This window comes from Cupressus sempervirens, chromosome 4 (genome assembly GCF_028749045.1).
Source record: "Cupressus sempervirens isolate cs-2001-9-10 chromosome 4, ASM2874904v1, whole genome shotgun sequence".
In the NCBI taxonomy this organism is placed as follows: domain Eukaryota; kingdom Viridiplantae; phylum Streptophyta; class Pinopsida; order Cupressales; family Cupressaceae; genus Cupressus; species Cupressus sempervirens.
This window is the reverse complement of record NC_143121.1, coordinates 337772697-337790600: the sequence shown is the minus strand read 5'-3', so window position 1 is coordinate 337790600 and position 17904 is coordinate 337772697. Positions and strand designations below refer to the sequence as shown.

General features: G+C 31.6%; 1 long non-coding RNA gene across 2 annotated transcripts in view; it reads left to right on the top strand.

Moving 5' to 3' along the window:
- Positions 1–17904, top strand: part of LOC149561403 (uncharacterized) — a 114887-nt gene that overhangs the window by 13480 nt on the left and 83503 nt on the right. The window contains exon 4 of one of the 2 annotated variants that reach the window (XR_016363434.1): positions 3118–3565. The exons of the other annotated variant lie outside the window; for it this stretch is intronic. This is a non-coding gene — a long non-coding RNA (uncharacterized LOC149561403). Of the gene's footprint in view, positions 1–3117; positions 3566–17904 lie in introns of those variants that run through there. 2 annotated transcript variants of the gene reach the window in all.

The window sequence follows — 17904 nt, the reverse complement described above, 5'->3', positions numbered from 1 at the left end:
ATATATATATATATATAGTTTTTGTTATCGATATGGTTATAGTTAGAGTTAGGATTAGGATTAGGGTTATATATAGGATTACAATTAGGGTTAGGGTTTAGGTTAGGGAAGACTCATGATAAGTGTTAGGCTTAGGACTATTGCTATTTACTAGTGTAGTTACAGAAAGAGTTAGGATTACACAACTTATTCCATCAAGAAATTCTCATGCTGGGATACCTTGCTCCCATTGTAATACCTCTTAGCATAATAAATCAATAGAAGGATTATGATGTTCCTTAAGTAGTGTTATGATTTTCTTAGTTAGGTTTATAATTAGAGCATTGGGTAGTGCAAATTATGGTTAGTGTGAAAATGTAGCATGAAGGGTTACTTAATGCTATTAATGTAATGGTTATACTAAAAATGAATGTTATGCTTTGTATTAGGTTTATAGTTAGAATTAGCATATTAATTTCATACATAATTTAATGCCCAATATATTAGTGACATGTCATGCAAATGCTTTGATATCACAAACACAAAGTTCAAGATAACATGTTCTGAATGTTTGCAAGTATAAGTGAAATAAACATTAGTTGAATAGTGAAATCAGATGCTATTATTCTCTTACATAGATGAAAAGAGAACTATATCTCCCAGTATAATTATTCAATGAAGTAATAAGTAAAATTTGAAAAATATGAATCCACTATATGGAGAACATTTCTCCATAGTGGTGTGAGTACATCACATATTCTCTAGAGATTAAAATGGTATTGCAATTTTTTCCGTACAATGATCATCGTAGACTTCTTTGATCATGGATGGAAACACATCTACTTTAGCAAACGTGTCACACACAAATCTCGTAGCATCTTTCATTTGAATTATCTCTAGTTCTTCTTCATCATGAATTGACAAAGTCGCGTTCTCGAGAGCTTTGATTATATTTGTACAAGACTCTTTAATTATTCGTGCGGACTTGTCAAATTCTGTCTAAAACAAATGATTTGAGCCTACATAAGTAGCTGGGCTCATGCCAATTTGACTCTCTATCAAAGACTACCATAACTGAAAAAATTTGTTGAAAGCAATTTTAAAAACATCAGCAGAAAACAAAGAATAACAATAAAGGTATACTTAATTGAAGGGATATAAATTTGAAATCTATAATGAAGTGTGGAGAAAATAAATGTAAACGCAATATTGCATTAAAATTTGCAATGAAATTTTGGGTATGAAAACATCACATTATTATGATCATTCATAGATATTGGAGAATAAGTGAACACAATTTTCAAATATCTAGTAGTAATGTATTGGTTCAAAGTAATAAAGCGTAATTTTGATGTAAAATAGAATAATAATTAATGATGCATTTTTAAAAAGTAATTTGTAAATACATCATTATCTTTCAAGATTTCTTAGTCTTATTTCTTTTGCCTTTCTATTTGAAAGTTGTTTCCACTTTTCATTTTTTCATGGCGGTCATATATATATTGTGGCATTATTCTCAAGCCTTTTGAAGACTTTCAACAAGAAATTGCCACAAATGTTAATCTAACTCTTTCCTTTGAGCCTATATCAATTGTGACTTTCACAAGAGTTAGTCTCTTAGATTTATGAATTGTCAATGCCCATTCCAACCTTAATGTTAGTTGGAAGGTTCCGCTTCTTTGTAACGATGCTATTGGAACTACTTTTGGATAGTGGTCATCAAATGGTATTCTCGAATAATTACCAAATTCAAGTGTGACATATGCTGGTGTTTAATGTAAACTGCTTCCTGGTCTATACACAATACTTTAGATATATTTGAAAACTCCATTGAGAAGGTCAACTTCTATCCAAAGATTTTTAGTAAACATCATCCTTGAATCTTTACTAATTAATAACGCTAAATCAAATTCGTCACTTGAACCATCTTCAACTATGTTACAATTCTTTGTCTTAATTGCAAGACTACATGCAACATGATACCTCAAAGATCGTCTTATGATTGTAGACGTTATCATTGGTAGAGAACAAATGCACTGTTTTGTAGAACTCAACAATGGTTGCAACATCCATTCTTCCAAGAGTCCTCATCATAAGTAAGTTCCAATCATCTATCTTTGAATTTGCATATCTCAAGTTTGTTAGAAGCTCACTAAATCTTCGTGGTTCCTTGTTTTGACCATCTTGCCTGAATATTTATCTAATATAATCACTGTTATGAATTCTTGCCACAACAATTTTGCTTGCCTTTGACTAACGTATACTATTTTATCATTAATTGAAGGTAATTGACCAAGATCACCAAGCAAAATAATATATACACCTAAAAGAAAGAAAGAATAATTACTTACAAACCATTTCGTCATATAACATATGAGTCCTAATACTAAATATTAGTTCAGAAAAATAATACATTTAACAACAAAACCAACTTTATATATAAACCTTATGTCAGTAGTTTGTGGGAATGCTTGTCTTAAGACAATTTATATTTTCCAAGAAGTTTTGGCCAATGAAGCTCATTTAATCAATCAAATATATTTGATGTGATCCATCTCTTTTTGAAAACTTGTACGTCGTGTCCCTTTTAGTTGACTAAATTTTTTAATTAGTGTTCATAACTTCGAATAAATTGTGGAAGTTCCTATATTAAAAGTTGTGACTCTAGTTGGTGCAAGTAATAGAAGTAGAGGAGTTGGCATTGCAGTCATTTGAAGAGATCGACTGATGGGACCAATTAGATAAGAATTTTTCGTTCCTGCTATTCCTTGGATTATCATAAATTAGAGGATTTCCCATTTGATCTTTATGGTATTGTAACATAATAATGTTAATGTTCTTTTGTTGCTTGCCACTAAGAGTTGAAAAGTCGATGCATTCTAGAATGTCATCATAAATTAAATATCCATGTTTCTTCATTTTACTAATGAAGTTGATAGCTAGTCACAAAATTATTATTTTTGCTTTGATATTCAGTACACTAGTTTATATTCCTATCAATATTTCTTCTTCCCAACATGTCTATTTTAGAAATCTACATGTGTTGGCCATGATGTAGCCCGGATATGCTTTCCTATTCATGCTCTATGGTATTTTCTTGAGCATGTACAATATCTTCTACATTTGAATCACTTGCAGGTTCATCATTTTCTGTTGGTTCAACTCTCTGCACTAGTCAAGGAGTATAATGGAATGACTCATAGTTGACTACTATAAGATTCTGATAGACAAAATTAAATCCATTTGTTCAAATCCCACAAAGGAATAGATATAAACCTAGGGAAAACTCTTACTATTGCCTCTATTTCTCTCGGCCCCCATTTTTAATCTCCTTTTTCTTAGGATTGTATATCCAAGATCTTGTTGTACCAATTAATGTTATACGTTCCATACAAAGGGGGTCTTGTTTGATAACCCTCTATAAAAGACTTTGTATGCTCTTCCTCATTATGCTCTACATTGGTTGTTATAGGTTTGAAAATTTCGCGTGAAACATTTAGATTAACAAACTTTCTGCTACTCTCCACTAGTGAAATCTCTAACAATAAATGACATATTTTCTGAGTTCCAATGTCTCTTTCTATAATTATTTCTATGAGAAACATTCTGTATTTCTTGCAGCAAAATGATCAAGATTTTCTTAGTTTGACAAACACATCAACATTTGTTGATATGCTTTAGAGTTTCTCTTAGTTTTTGAAGCACATTTTACAATATATTTGATAACTACATGTTTAGAAAGAACATGTTGTCAATTTATATTTGCCTTTGACAGTTGCAAAATATGTTGATTATGTGTGTTAACTCTATCATCATTTCTTACTGGATCAAATATTTTCACTCAATTCTGTATATTTATATAACCTAGACCCACCCAAATTCACTAGCCAACAAGCATTATACCTAAGAGAGATAAACACAATTATATCTTTTATTAACTTATCTAAATACTTGATATACTAAATTGACATAAAATTCTACATTCATAAAATAATTATCTAGAAAACATTCTTTCTCTTTTTATGTAAGCATGCACCCTCCTTACAGACAATGTTGTTTTCTGACATAATTCAATATCTCTTCATAGTCTTGATCAATATCCATTTGTGCTATATGTGCAACATTTTTGAGACATAGATGTTGACCAAAATGTTGAAAAGCCTAAAAATAATTGTGGATATTATAGTTTGTTAGTGATAAAATATGATATTAAAAAATCCTTTAAGCATCATGACATAGTGAGGTATTTGATTATATCACTTGAAACATACCTATATATTTATTTGGTGTAGGTCATGTCTAGGATTTCATGCATGAATAATGGAATGAAATAACTTTATGTATTTTTCCTCTTTAGGTTGTTTGACCAATCAATAGTGTCCATGTTTGGTACTCCTTCCAACCATATGAATCCATGTACATGAGATAGATATTTGTGTTGTCACTCATATCTACACCAAAAGTTTTTGGCTTTTGTATTATTTTGAAATATTTTTTTGTTAAACATTACATGCCTTAGTAACATCTAATGTATGACAATATGAGGGTAGTCAATGACATTTTGTTTTCTTGATTTTTGAGGATCCTGTGGATCACTTGGCAGTATTCCTGACACTAACACATGTAAATCATGCTATTGCATGTCTACTACACTTAATGTGAGAAAAAATAGAGTCCCAAACTGGTTAAGCAAATCTATCAATTCACGTTGACATTTAGTCCAATATGATTGTATGCCCCTTAGACTTGTTCCAACTACATCAACCTGTCGACCATTCCAACTACATCAACCTATCGACCAAATTATTATGTGGAATATTTTTCATATGTTCATGTAACTCGTTGATTGTAATTGTAAAATCTTGGAAAAATGATTTTCCAAATACAACTGATGAACTTTGTGCATGATGACTCATTATCATGTTCATCATAAAATATCCAAACCTTACGTGTTTACCAAAATGATGATCTATATGCTTAACAAACTCATGAAGATGAACTCATCTTATTCTTGGCTCTAACTAGTCACATCTTCCATTAAGAAAGAATGTTGAAAAAGTCATATGCAACAATATGTCACATATTCATTGATAGAAGATACACCTATAGTTGGTCGTTCAATTTACTAAGATGAAATTGCATTAGGATTGTTAACCCATGCATAAATTAATTACATTTCTCTTCAAGCATTGAGTGATCTATAGACCATAGATGTAATATGCTCAATTATATTACATTCATCTATTCTTATGAGTGAACCGACAAAAATGACCTCGTGCAATAGAAACAAATTCCGTGTGCATTGTCTTCAATCTATTAAAATGTTCTCATCAGAATTTTGTGACAAGTAATTGAGAGCAACTTCATTGAATCTAACATCTACGTAAAAGTGTTTATGTTCTATTTTGTACCTCAAAAAATTGTACACACACTCTTTATTTACAGTTAAGTTATAACAAATGCCACCTTGATTCCATCTAAGGATATTAATTATTGACAGCTTGTCAATCGTTTGTGCGAAAACTTTGGATACTTAGACATGTTGGGATAAAGTTATAATGCATCTCTTGCACTTGTGTTGACCACTAGTTGCATGTGTAACTTGAAGTATAAGACTAACACGTATAATCAACATCTCTCTAACTTGAGTCAAATTTGCAAGCACTTGTAGTTGAGACCTAGGGTACATATTATTTAATGCGGAGAACCTCTGAATACCTCTCTCTTGTTGATATTTGTTGCATATGAGACCTTCAAAAGCATGATTTACTTTCGTAGCAAAATATGATTCTTGATAAACATGACACATTCAGAGTCCTCCAACTATCTATTTGATGCCTAAACTGCATCTAAAATGTCCTAAATTTAGTCTCAAGATACTATTTAGGTTTGACGTGTTTTTGTGTAGTTTCGCAACAGAACATTTGCTCGGTGTGTTTTAGAAACTCATTGTACTAAGGTAGAATTTGCATTTTCAACATCCAATTGAATATTTGCATTTTCAACATTCAATTGAATATTTGCATTTTCACCATCCAATTGAATATTTGCATTAAATGGTCGGTTGTAGCTTTAGTTGGTTGGGCATTATCTACATGACATTCATATCTTTTTTTATCTTGAAAAAGTTCTTGACTATTTTAAAGTTGTCTATTTCTTTCTTTATTTCTGCCATATGAATGTTGAATTTTTCAACTTTTGCTATTTGTTTATCACTTCTTTTAATGCACCTTTCTTCAACTTTTTTTATGGCTTGTCCTTTGTTCTTGTGTTTGACCTTTTGTCATCCATTCTTGTTGATTTTTGCGATAATCTCTTTGATATTGTCTATCATATTATCTTTAATATTCTCTTTTCTACTCATCTGATTGAAAGTACAAACTTGGTCTTACCATAGCTAATTAAATGAAAATAGAGTGAAGTGAGAAAAACAAATGAAGAAGATAGTTTTCTTAATTAATGTATTGTATTTTTTTTTAAATATTATGTTTATTTAATCTCCAATTTCAAGAATCGAACACAAGATGTTGCTCTTGCAAATAGGAGCAACAACTGCTTCAACGTAGGTTCATGCGTATTATGTTATTTAAAAAATAAATTAAGTTAAATGTAGTATGTATGTATGTAGCTAGGCAGTGTATTGATTTTAGAATATATACTTAAATAATATAAATAATTGTATTTCTTTGTTGAAGGTACTACACATTTATGTATATAGAGAACAATTACATATTTGATAAAATCCAAAAAATGTTCTCTCATTAATAGTACAAATTACTGATACCCAAAAATGAAATGCTCTTTTAAAAGGTAATCCATGTAAAAATAAAGAGTTAAGAATTAATCAATGTCATTGTCTACTGTTCCATTGCCTTTCTATCTAGTCCATCCCTGCACACAAAGTGGAATTTGAATATGGCTTGAGAGTCTTTGTATTAGGAAAAAAAACTGTAAAAAAAAAACTTCTCAATTCAGTCGTACTTAGTCAAAGTAAGATATAATGATTGTTGGTGGCGAGGAATAATAGAAGCTAAATTTGAAACACCATTGAGTTGAGATTTCTTTCTAAAATTCTATTTTCCTGATACAAAGACTTTTAAGCCATATTTACGTTCCAACTTGTGTTTAGGGTTGAATTGGATAAAAGGGCATTGGAGCGCTAGACAATGAGATTGATTCATTTAACTTTTTTTGTTTTTATATGCATTAACTTTCAAAGGGGCATATCATTTTTGGGTGTCTTTAATTTTGGATTATAAATGAGAGAATGCTTTATGAATTTTACCAATATGTACTTGTCCATAAAAATAGAAGTTTATTTCAGGTTGTTACAATTTTGAAATACTCTTTTTTTTGTACATTAAGAGTTAGTTTTTAAATATTTTTCTCTCATTGTATTTAATTATTTGCATAAATATGTGTTATCTTCAACAAATAAATACAATAATTTATATTATTTAAATATATATTTCAAAATGAATACACTACCTACATGAATATATACATTTATTTAACCTATTTAAAAATATTATTTTCTTAATTTATTTTTCTAACTTCACTCTATTTTCGTATAATTAGTTATGACGAGACCAATGTTGAACTTTCAATTGAAAGAGCAAAGAAGAGAATACCAAACAAAATATAATGGACAATATCAAAGAGACTATCCTAAATGTCAACAAGAACATATGACATAAAGTTAGAGATAAGGATAAAGGACAAGGTGTAACAAAGTTGATAGAGAGCGGTGTGTTAGAAAAAGAGATGAACAAACATTGCAAGAATTGGAAATTCAACACAAAGATGACATAAATGAAGAAATAAATAGATGTCATCAAAATACTCAAAAACACTTTCAAAATGAAGAACGACACCAAAGTCATGTAGATGATGCCCAACCAACTGAAAGGTACAACCAACCATCAAATGCAAATTTTTAGTTAGATGTTGAAAATGAAAAATTAACCTCAGTACGAGTATTTGGAACATCACAAAATGCAAATGTTGTGAGAATGAACGTTGATGTTGTAGAAATTATGCAAAACATGCCAAACCCAAATTGTATTCCTCAGACTGAATTCAAGAGATTTTAGATGTAATTTAGGCATCAAATAAATAGTTTGAAGATTCTGAATGTGTCATGTCCATCAAGAATCATATCTTGCTATGAAAGTAAATTATAATTCTGAAGGCCCTATATGCAATTGGTGTCAACAAAAGAGAGATATTCATAAGTTTTACTCTTTAAACAATAAAGATCCTAGTTTTCAATCACAAGTACTTGCAAATTGTATTGAAGTTGAAGAGATTATTGATTGCATGCGTTAGTCCTATACTTAAGTTACACAACTGGTGGTCAATACAAGTACAAGAGACACTAAATCTTTTCTCCAACATGTAGAAGAAGTATCCAAAGTTATGTCACATACGATTGACAAGTTACCGATAGTTATTGTTCGTAGATGGGATCGTGACATTTATTATGACTTTAATGTAAATAGGGAGCACGTGTATAAAATATTGAGGTACAAAGTAGAACATGACCCCTTTTATACAAACGTTAATATCGATGAAATTTCTCTCAATGACTTGACAATTTTTTTGACGAGAACATTTTTAATAGGTTGGAGACAATGCACATAGAATTTGATTATATGCAAATGAGTTTATTTTTGTTAGTCCACTCATGGAGACAGGTGAATGTAATATAATTGTGCATATTAAATTTATGACCTTTAGACGACCCAATGTTCAAAGAGATGAAATTAATTCATGCATGAGTTAACCATTCAGATTCAGTTTCATCTCAATTAATTAAATGATCGCCTATAGATGCATCTCCTATCAATGAATATGTGACGTTGAGATTAATATATACGACTTTTCCAACATTATTTTGTAATGGAAGATGTGACTGATTAAAGCCAAGAATGTGGTGAGTTTAGATTCATGAGTTTGTTAAACATTTTTTTGTTGTATAGATATTATTGTTTTGGTAAATATCCAAGGCTCAAATGTTTTATGATGAACATAATAATGAGTCATCATGTACAAAGTTCATTAGCTGTATTTGTAAAAAGAGCTTTTCCATATTTGCCAATTACAATGAATGAGTTATGTGAACATATGTAAAATATGCGATGTAATAAGTTGTCGATAGCTTGGTGAGGTTTGGAACAAGTGTGAGGGGTGCACATGTATTGGGCTAAATGTAAAGGTAAATTGATAGACTTGCTTCACCAACTTGGTATTGCAACAATTTTCTCACATAAAGTGCAGTAGACATGCAGTGACCCACGAGAGGCTAAAAATGAAGAGTACAAAATGTCATTGACTACTCTCATATTGTCACACATTACATGTATCTAAGATATACAATGTTTAGAAATGAAATACTTCAAAAAGGTATGAAAGTCAAAGAATTTTGGTGTAGATATGAGTGGCGACACATGGGTTCACCTCATGTGCATGAATTTATATGGTTGGAAAGAGCACTGAACACGAACACTATTGATTGGTCAAATGAGTAGGAGAGGAAATTTTTGGAATGATATATTCATTCCATTATGCATAAAATCTTAGACACGAACCACACCAAAGAAATATACGAGTATGTTTCAAGTTATATGATTACATACCTCATTATGCTATAGCACTTAAAGATTGTATTAATGTCATATTTTGTTAATAACAAACTATAGTATCTACAATTATTTTTAGGCTTTTCAACATTTTGTTCAACATTCATGTCCCAAAAAATAATGTATAACTAGCACATATGGATATTGATATGGTTTGTGAAGAGATATTGAACTGTGTCGAAAGACACACTATCTGTAAGTAGGGTGCATCCTTATGTAAAAAGAGATGCATAATAGTTTGTAGGTAAATATTTTTATGAATTTAGAATTTTATGTCAATTTAAATTAAGTATTTAAATAAGATAATAAAATGTTATAATTCTTTTAATCTCTCTTATGTATGTATAATGCTCATTGGCCTGAGAATTTGAGAGGGTCTTGGTTCTATGATGATATAAGATTGGGTGTATTTTTGTTTGAGTCAGCAAGAAATGATGATAGAGTAACACATAATTGACACATCTTGCAACTATGGAGGGCAAATATAGATTGACAACATGTTCTTTGCAAACATGCAATTACCAAATATATTACAAAGTATGCTTCAAAAGATGAGAGAAGCTTTGAAACATATCAACAAATGTTGATGTGTTTGTTAGACTAAGAAAATCGCAATGATTTTACCGTAGGGGCATATACAAAGCTTCTCACAGAAATAGTTATACAATGAGACATTGGAGCTCAAAAAACATGTCATATGCTATTAGACCTTCCACTAGTGTAGAATAGCAAAAAGTTTGAAAAAAATAGCATTAGTGATTCCACTGGTTTAGAATAGCATTTTACCCTAAAACTAATTATCTTTTTAATGACTAAGTAAACTCATTTGACAATGGATAGGATGGCTCACAATCAAAGGAAATTCGAAATTAGACTTGACTAGGGTTTTGAAGGGTCATTAGGTGGTCCCAAAGTGCCTTTTGTGTGAAAATAAGCTACCCATATGATAGTGTAACATGTTAGGGACCTAATTTTGACCATGTTGATGCCTAGGTAGCCTAGGGGGGGCCCCTTAACCAATGCCTTCTTCCATCAATTCGAAAATGGAGTTGTCACATGAGCTCTTTCCCATGTTTCCACTAAGTCAAAAATAACAAACTTAGGGGGAGACAAGTTTGTAAGAGGAAGTGGCTTGGTGTTTTTGCTAAAATAATGTCATGCCCAAACCCTGGGGCAAACACACACAATGTTTTTTTTTTCTTTCAAAAATTCATAATTAAAAAGCTCTAGGTTCGATAAGGTTGTGATCACAGTTTAAATAAAGGTGCTTTACATTTCATCTTAAGTTTATAAACTTGTGGAGGAATACATCGTTAAGATTTGAGCTTACATTCTTAAAATGTTATCGACATAAATCACGTTATTTTATTAACTTCACAACAAGATATGAAAGTTATTTAAATAACATCCTAAAAGAGTTCGGGTTTAGATTAATCTGAAAATATCTAATCAAATAAAATCTACATTTAAACTTAATTTAAATAGCCAATTAACCTTAAAAATTAAAACTTCTTAATACTCAAAATTTAAATTTTATTATCAATATAAGACTAACTTAGAACTATATTAATTTAACTATCATCACAAACTTACACAATTCTAACTAATAAAATTTAAAACTAACTTAATAGTAAATATTAACTAAAACAACCTTGACTAAATATATATGTTAAAATTTAAAACAATTAACTTTAAACAAATAACAATTAAACATCACAATGAATAACTAACTTGACAAAACAAAATGAAAATCTAAATAACTTAAATAAAATACTTACTAACTCATAACGTTAACTAAATTTAATTAAACATTAAATTAGAACTTTCTAAAATAATTAAACAACTAAATTAATTAAAACTATACTAAATAAGTCTACACTTAAACAAATTTATGACTAACTAACTCTTAATAACAAACTACTATCAATACTAATAAAAAAAATGTAACAAAAAAATTACTATAACTAATTATACTAAACTAAATTACATTTTAACATACTACTAAACTAGAGACTAACTTAACACTACTCATACTAAAACAAAATAAATATCTAACACAAATCTAAATTTAATATTAAACTAACTATAAAAACTCACTAATAACTAAAATTACTAACACACACTAACCAAACTTAATTTAAAATGAAAACAAATTACTAACCTAACATAACATACCTATACTAACACCTAAATCCTACTCTATTCCCCCTCACATCCTACCTTACTCCCTCCAAGTCACGTCAACCACTCAAATCCCGTGCGCATTCCAAGCGCTGACCACAGCAGAGGTTAAGGGCGACCAATGGGAAAAGGCAATAACTCATAAATGAGACAAGACCCCATTCCCAACTACCCACGTTAAACCCACAAAAAGCTTCCAACATAAAACAAAGAACTCAGCGCTTTCCCAAAAGAGAAAATCGACCCCTGCACAAGTCAAAAAGTGGTGTATAGGGTGACATCACCCAAGACTGACGTCTTCTCCATTACCAAAAAGGTTAATCATAACCTTCCTACGAGCTGGCGTCAAGTGGATGCAAGGAATTAATGCATAAAGTTTATATGGTAAGAAAAGACATTAGTAGCTTGGATATTAAGATTTTTATAAAGTATTGGTTTTTATTTCATTGAGGGTCTATTATTTTATTAGTCTGTAATAGTATCAACTAAATTTTGTATTTGCCATACAATTTCCAGAATGATAATGTGCTACTACATGCCTTTTTACATGCATTTTGAAACTTACTTGATTGGTTTGAGTCTTACTATGGAGTCTTAAAGGGTTGGTGTTCTAATGATTAATGATATTAACTAATCATCTTATTATACAACATACTCAACAAAACAACTATTGCAAGATCATCAAAATCTACTTAAACCTCTTATGAGTTCCTGGTTAATAATTTTCATGAACCCCAAATGCTATGCATTTCAATGATACCCACATTACAAGGAACAATCATCTACATATTCATTTAACTATCTATTATAACTGATGGAGCACAAATTGAATAACATAGTGACTAAACTAGTCTTAAGGCAATTGAGAAAATAAGGAGATCAGGATGATGATGTTCTATTCATTTGAAGGGAGTATCTAACACATAAAGTTCTTGCAAATTTACTTCCAACACAATCAATCATGAACTAAATCATATCAAACTCAAAGGAGATACCATACATTTACAAATTGAAAACTTGCATAATTGAACATCCTCATTTCATCTTATCTTTGATATACATTCATATGACGAAATAAAATACGAAAACTCCAAGAGAAGCAAAAATTACTCAATCACTTATTTTATTAACAACCTGATTCAAGGGCTCAGCCGAGAAAGAATCAGGAAGAAAACTCGGCTTCGTTGCCAATCCAACAAAGTTTGAAATACAACTTACATAGGATTTCAATCCTAAATTACAACAATTTTAATTGGATTTTCTTCATGACCCTCATCAAGGGATTCATAACAATTTCTGCATCATATTTCTAGTACCTTGGAGGGAACAGAATCTGATTGAGTGACAACCAAACATACCCAAGAGACAATCAAACATACATATTCATACATGGTTTACACAAAGGGATTCACAATGAATCAACACTAGGGAAAGGTGGATTCTTCTAACCAGGAGAAGTCAAGCACGACACCAACAGATGCCCAATCGGGGTTATATACCAAGAACTTCCGTTCTTCCATTTCAACATACCATAATCATACAAGGTTTGTGCTGACAGGTAGGGGCCCATAACACCCTACCCTTTCTCCCTCTTCTGATCCTGAGAAGAGACTCTACACTGGTTGGAGTCCGACTAAACAGACCTTTCCCAAAATTGGTCACTTCTGCCCTCTCCAAGGGTGAGTAATACCAAAACACCCATGCAAGAAAAATCTCAAAATTGCAAACATAACATGAAAGGAAATCATCCAAAAATAACATGGTTTTCAAAGCTTCCCAACATACCCACAAACATACAAACATTGAAACAACAACAAGGTAGCATAAGCATGAAACAAGAATAAAATCTGAACAAGGGAGATGAGAATTCCAACCTTCACAAAAAGGTAATGGCAATGAACAAGTTTGAGTAGAGCTTCCCTTTCCTTGCCTCAATCTTCAAGAACTCCTCTCTAAATGTAGAGATTGGGTAACAACCTCTACTAGTCCAAGAAGGGCCTCTAAATAAGCCTCAAACTCAACCACCAAAAGGAGCAATAACTACTTACACCCACTAGCAATTCTAGAAACTCCTAACTCAACCCACACTATGGTTAAACACTAAGTGGAGGTGAGGTGAGGTGACTCAAGATAACCACTTGCAATTTTCGCACAAAGGAAAAATGAGACTTTTTGAGTGGCCTCAAAAGACAATAAAAGGGGCTTAGGGGTTGGAAAAGACCCCTAACCCATACTCATACCCTTTGGGTATAATTATTTCATGATTTAAGCCTTAGGAAAAAGGTTTAGAGCCAAACAAAATCTAGGAATAAAATAGGACCTTCTAACTACTCTAACATTGCAAATAAGCACTAATCTGGATTAAGGGATGACTAACCTCGATTAAGAACCCAATTAGCAAACTGACACCAACTAAACCAACTTGGGTCCAAAGGTTACACAACTAATCCTAATCAGCACACTGAAGAACATAAACAATTTACGAGTGTCAAGCGACACTAAAAGAACATAGTTACGAACATTAACATTCACTGAACACAGAAATAAAATACATACATCTCATAGTACAATACTTGAATTACGAATGACAAGGTTTTCAAAATTAACACATAGAGATCAGTTCTGTCCCTCCGTTGGTTTCCTCGGCTAAAATATCTGCACACTCATTGCACACATCAGTAGTCCTGAAAATCACATGCACATATATACGTATCAGAAATTCACATAAATTGAAACATACATCAATCAAGGTTTCTTGCATCCTACTTATATCCTTCATCATAAAGATTCCAAAATTAATGTGTTAATCCTACATTTTACTTAATTCATCAACATACATATACATAAAGCATTAAATGACAGATATCAAATATCTGAAAATAACATCACACAAGATGAAATAATATAATGTGTTCTAAGTATCAGATAATGTCTCGACATCTCGAGTCGTGAGTGTCAAAATGATAAAATAACAATTAAGGCTATGAAGGGTCGGGGCGAGGCCTCACAAATAATTAGTGGGAAGGCCTTTTCAGAGAGTCTTGGACAGACTAGTGGGGTGTTCACCCACTCTCTAAGTTTAGAGACCGTTAGAGTTTGGGAGGGAGGCTAAGGGAGCTCTTCATCAACTATCATTTCCTTTAGCTTGGACCAAGGTTGGTGCTCAAACCATGACCATTTTGTTTTAGCATTGCATAATGAATCTGCAAGTAAGGAATGTTGTTATGGGATCATGTATTATAATTGTAATTTTGCATTGTGTTGCATGCATTTTCTTGGTTTTTTTCCTTGAGTTCCTTGTTTTGTTTGAATGTTGAATTTGTTAATGGGTGTGAAGGCTACACTCACCCTTGGGAGGGCAGAGAAGTCTTGGGTGAAGGGGTTAGTTGGGCTTGACAATGTAGTATGGGCTCCATTGAAGCCATTGTCCTGATATTATAATTTGGGGGTGATAAGTGGAAATTGTGAAGAAAAGTATGTATGATGCAAGTCTTGTAGAGGCATGGTGAAATTTAATGTGTGTGAAATTGTATTGACATTGCAAATCTCCCCTTGAAGAGCCCACCTTCACCCAATGTATTAATGATTCCAATGGTGAATCAATGTGCAAACCTTGGAAGGGATTGTTATGTGTAGTGCTATATGTTTTCCTCCATTAGCAAATGTTGTATGTGTGTATTCCGTTTGGGCTTTGTTTCCCCTGCTCGGTGGGTGGCTTCATAGAAGCCTATAGGATGGGAGGTGAGCCTCCATGGTTCCTAGTTTTTGTGTTGTTTGTAGGTTTGTGAAGATGGATTCTTTTGAAGAGATTAGGGTTTCACCCTTTGGCAATGTTGAAGAACCAGGGGTTTGTGAAGAGATAAATCTTTTCTATGTCATCTCATAATGTATTGTGATATTAAGTTTCCATTATTGTGTTGTTGAACTGTGAAAGGGGATTTACTTCCTATTGTACATTGTTGTAAATGTGCAAAGCAAAACTTGAGATTTTGCATATAGTTGTCTTTACAAGAGAAAGATTGTGTTCTTATCATAGTTGAGTAAGAAAAAAAAGATCATTTCATAGAAGTTATGTAGTTTAGCTCCTTGTCCTTGCCTTGATGTTGTATTCAATCAATAACTAAACCCTATGGAATTCTCAATGTGAGAGGAATATTGGAATGTCTATTTAATGTAGTTTGGAGAGGGTTCATTGCATTTTGATGCAATGGAAAATATCTAGTTTTGAATAGTTCATATGTATGCATAGATAGTGATTCAACATGCTTGAAAAATATAATAAATAATCTCATTTGAGAGTGTATATATCCTTTAGAAGATTTATAGTTGATTAATGAAATATAGGCAATGTGTAAATTTTGAGTATTCTGAACCAATGAATCTCTAGGCTACATAGATGTAAGAAATTACGTTGATTTACCTCCAAACAAACAACCTTGATGTCATAGAAGAATATAAGTCTCCATATGTAATAGTTTAAAAATTCCTAAGAGAGAGTAGGCTATAGATGCACTTTTGCTCTTTGGAATTTGTATGGAGAGCTGGAAATATTTCCATCATCTAATATAGACCATTAAAATAATCTAGGGAATATCCCTTAGAATCATGTGTATATATAGAGGCAATAAACTAAAAGGATTGGTTAGAAGAAAACAATAAATAAATAAATAAGAAGGAGAACTAGCCATCATGAGTCTGACCCAAGTTTGGTACACAAGTCACATTCAAAGGAAAACATATATATATATATATATTGTGATAATTAAAAATAAATATATATACATATATGATACATAATAAAGAGAAGTGGATTAAGACCACCCTAGAAAGGACCTCTCAATCACTAAGGACATTACACACTAAACAAAACAAAGACATCCCAACAAGATTCTTACCTAGCCAACCACCCTATATTCATCACCCAATAAAATATGATTTAACTAAGAATGAAAGATTGGGCCTATCTTCCAAAGAGGAGGGAAGTCAATGCTTTAAAACATGTGCAGACCGTGGATCCCACCCTCCCTAAGCACTTCATATCCTTCTTTGGGCGCATATAACATGAAATACAAGCTGCCTTTGCTCTGACAAAGTTAGAAGACTCACCTTTGAGTGCCTTCATCCTTGGTAATAGGGAATGCGCTACCCTAGGTGAGTAGGCACCTTGAGAAGGGGGATATAGTCTTAGGATGAGATAGAGGTAGATTTGGGGGAGTTAAGTAGGATAGTTAGTAGGTTACTCTATTTAGTGGGGTCGTTAGTGATGTTTTGTGGATAGATTAGTTTATAGGTTTCATGTGCAAGTGGTCAGTTAGGGAGTAGGGATTTATAATATGGTTAAGTAAAATAAAATGCACTTAAATAAAGTTAGTATTAAGATGGTTGTTAGTAATGAGTAGTTATGTTGTATTAGGTAGGTTTAATTTGAAAACACCTTTGGGTTTCAGTTAATATCGAGAACACATAAATAATAGTTAGTAGGAATATAATTAAATCTTGGGTTTAGGGAATGTGTTGGATATCACCCTTATATTATAATTATTTTGCTTTTTTTTTAATAAATAATATGCTAAAGTTTAAGAGGCAATGTGAATTATTACATACATACATACATACATACATGCATACATACAGACACACACACACACACACACACACACTTAATCTTTTCCGCAAACTATAACCAATAAACGTAGCATATATTAAGTAATTTATAATTATGATTCATTTGTGAAAATAAAGTATAACATCGAGGAGTAATATGTCAATGGGGATATGTAAAAATATTAATTAATATGATGAGAAGTATAAATATGTATATATAGATATATTTAGAACATGCAATTGTAGTTCCTCTAATTAGTACAAGGTATCCTTTAATTAGCAAGTTAAGTAAAAAGGAAGATGATTTGAAACAAGATTTGCATGTGAAATAACATAAGAGGGTAAGTGGAGATTCCTTGTTTTTGATAAGGTAAAACAGTTAGACGCATGTAAGTTTAGCGTTAGAATTACTATAAGTAAAAGGCTATTAGATGGTAACACATAGTAGTAGTTGGAAAAATAAATAAATAGTTGATAGGTACTTAAAAATCTAGCAATA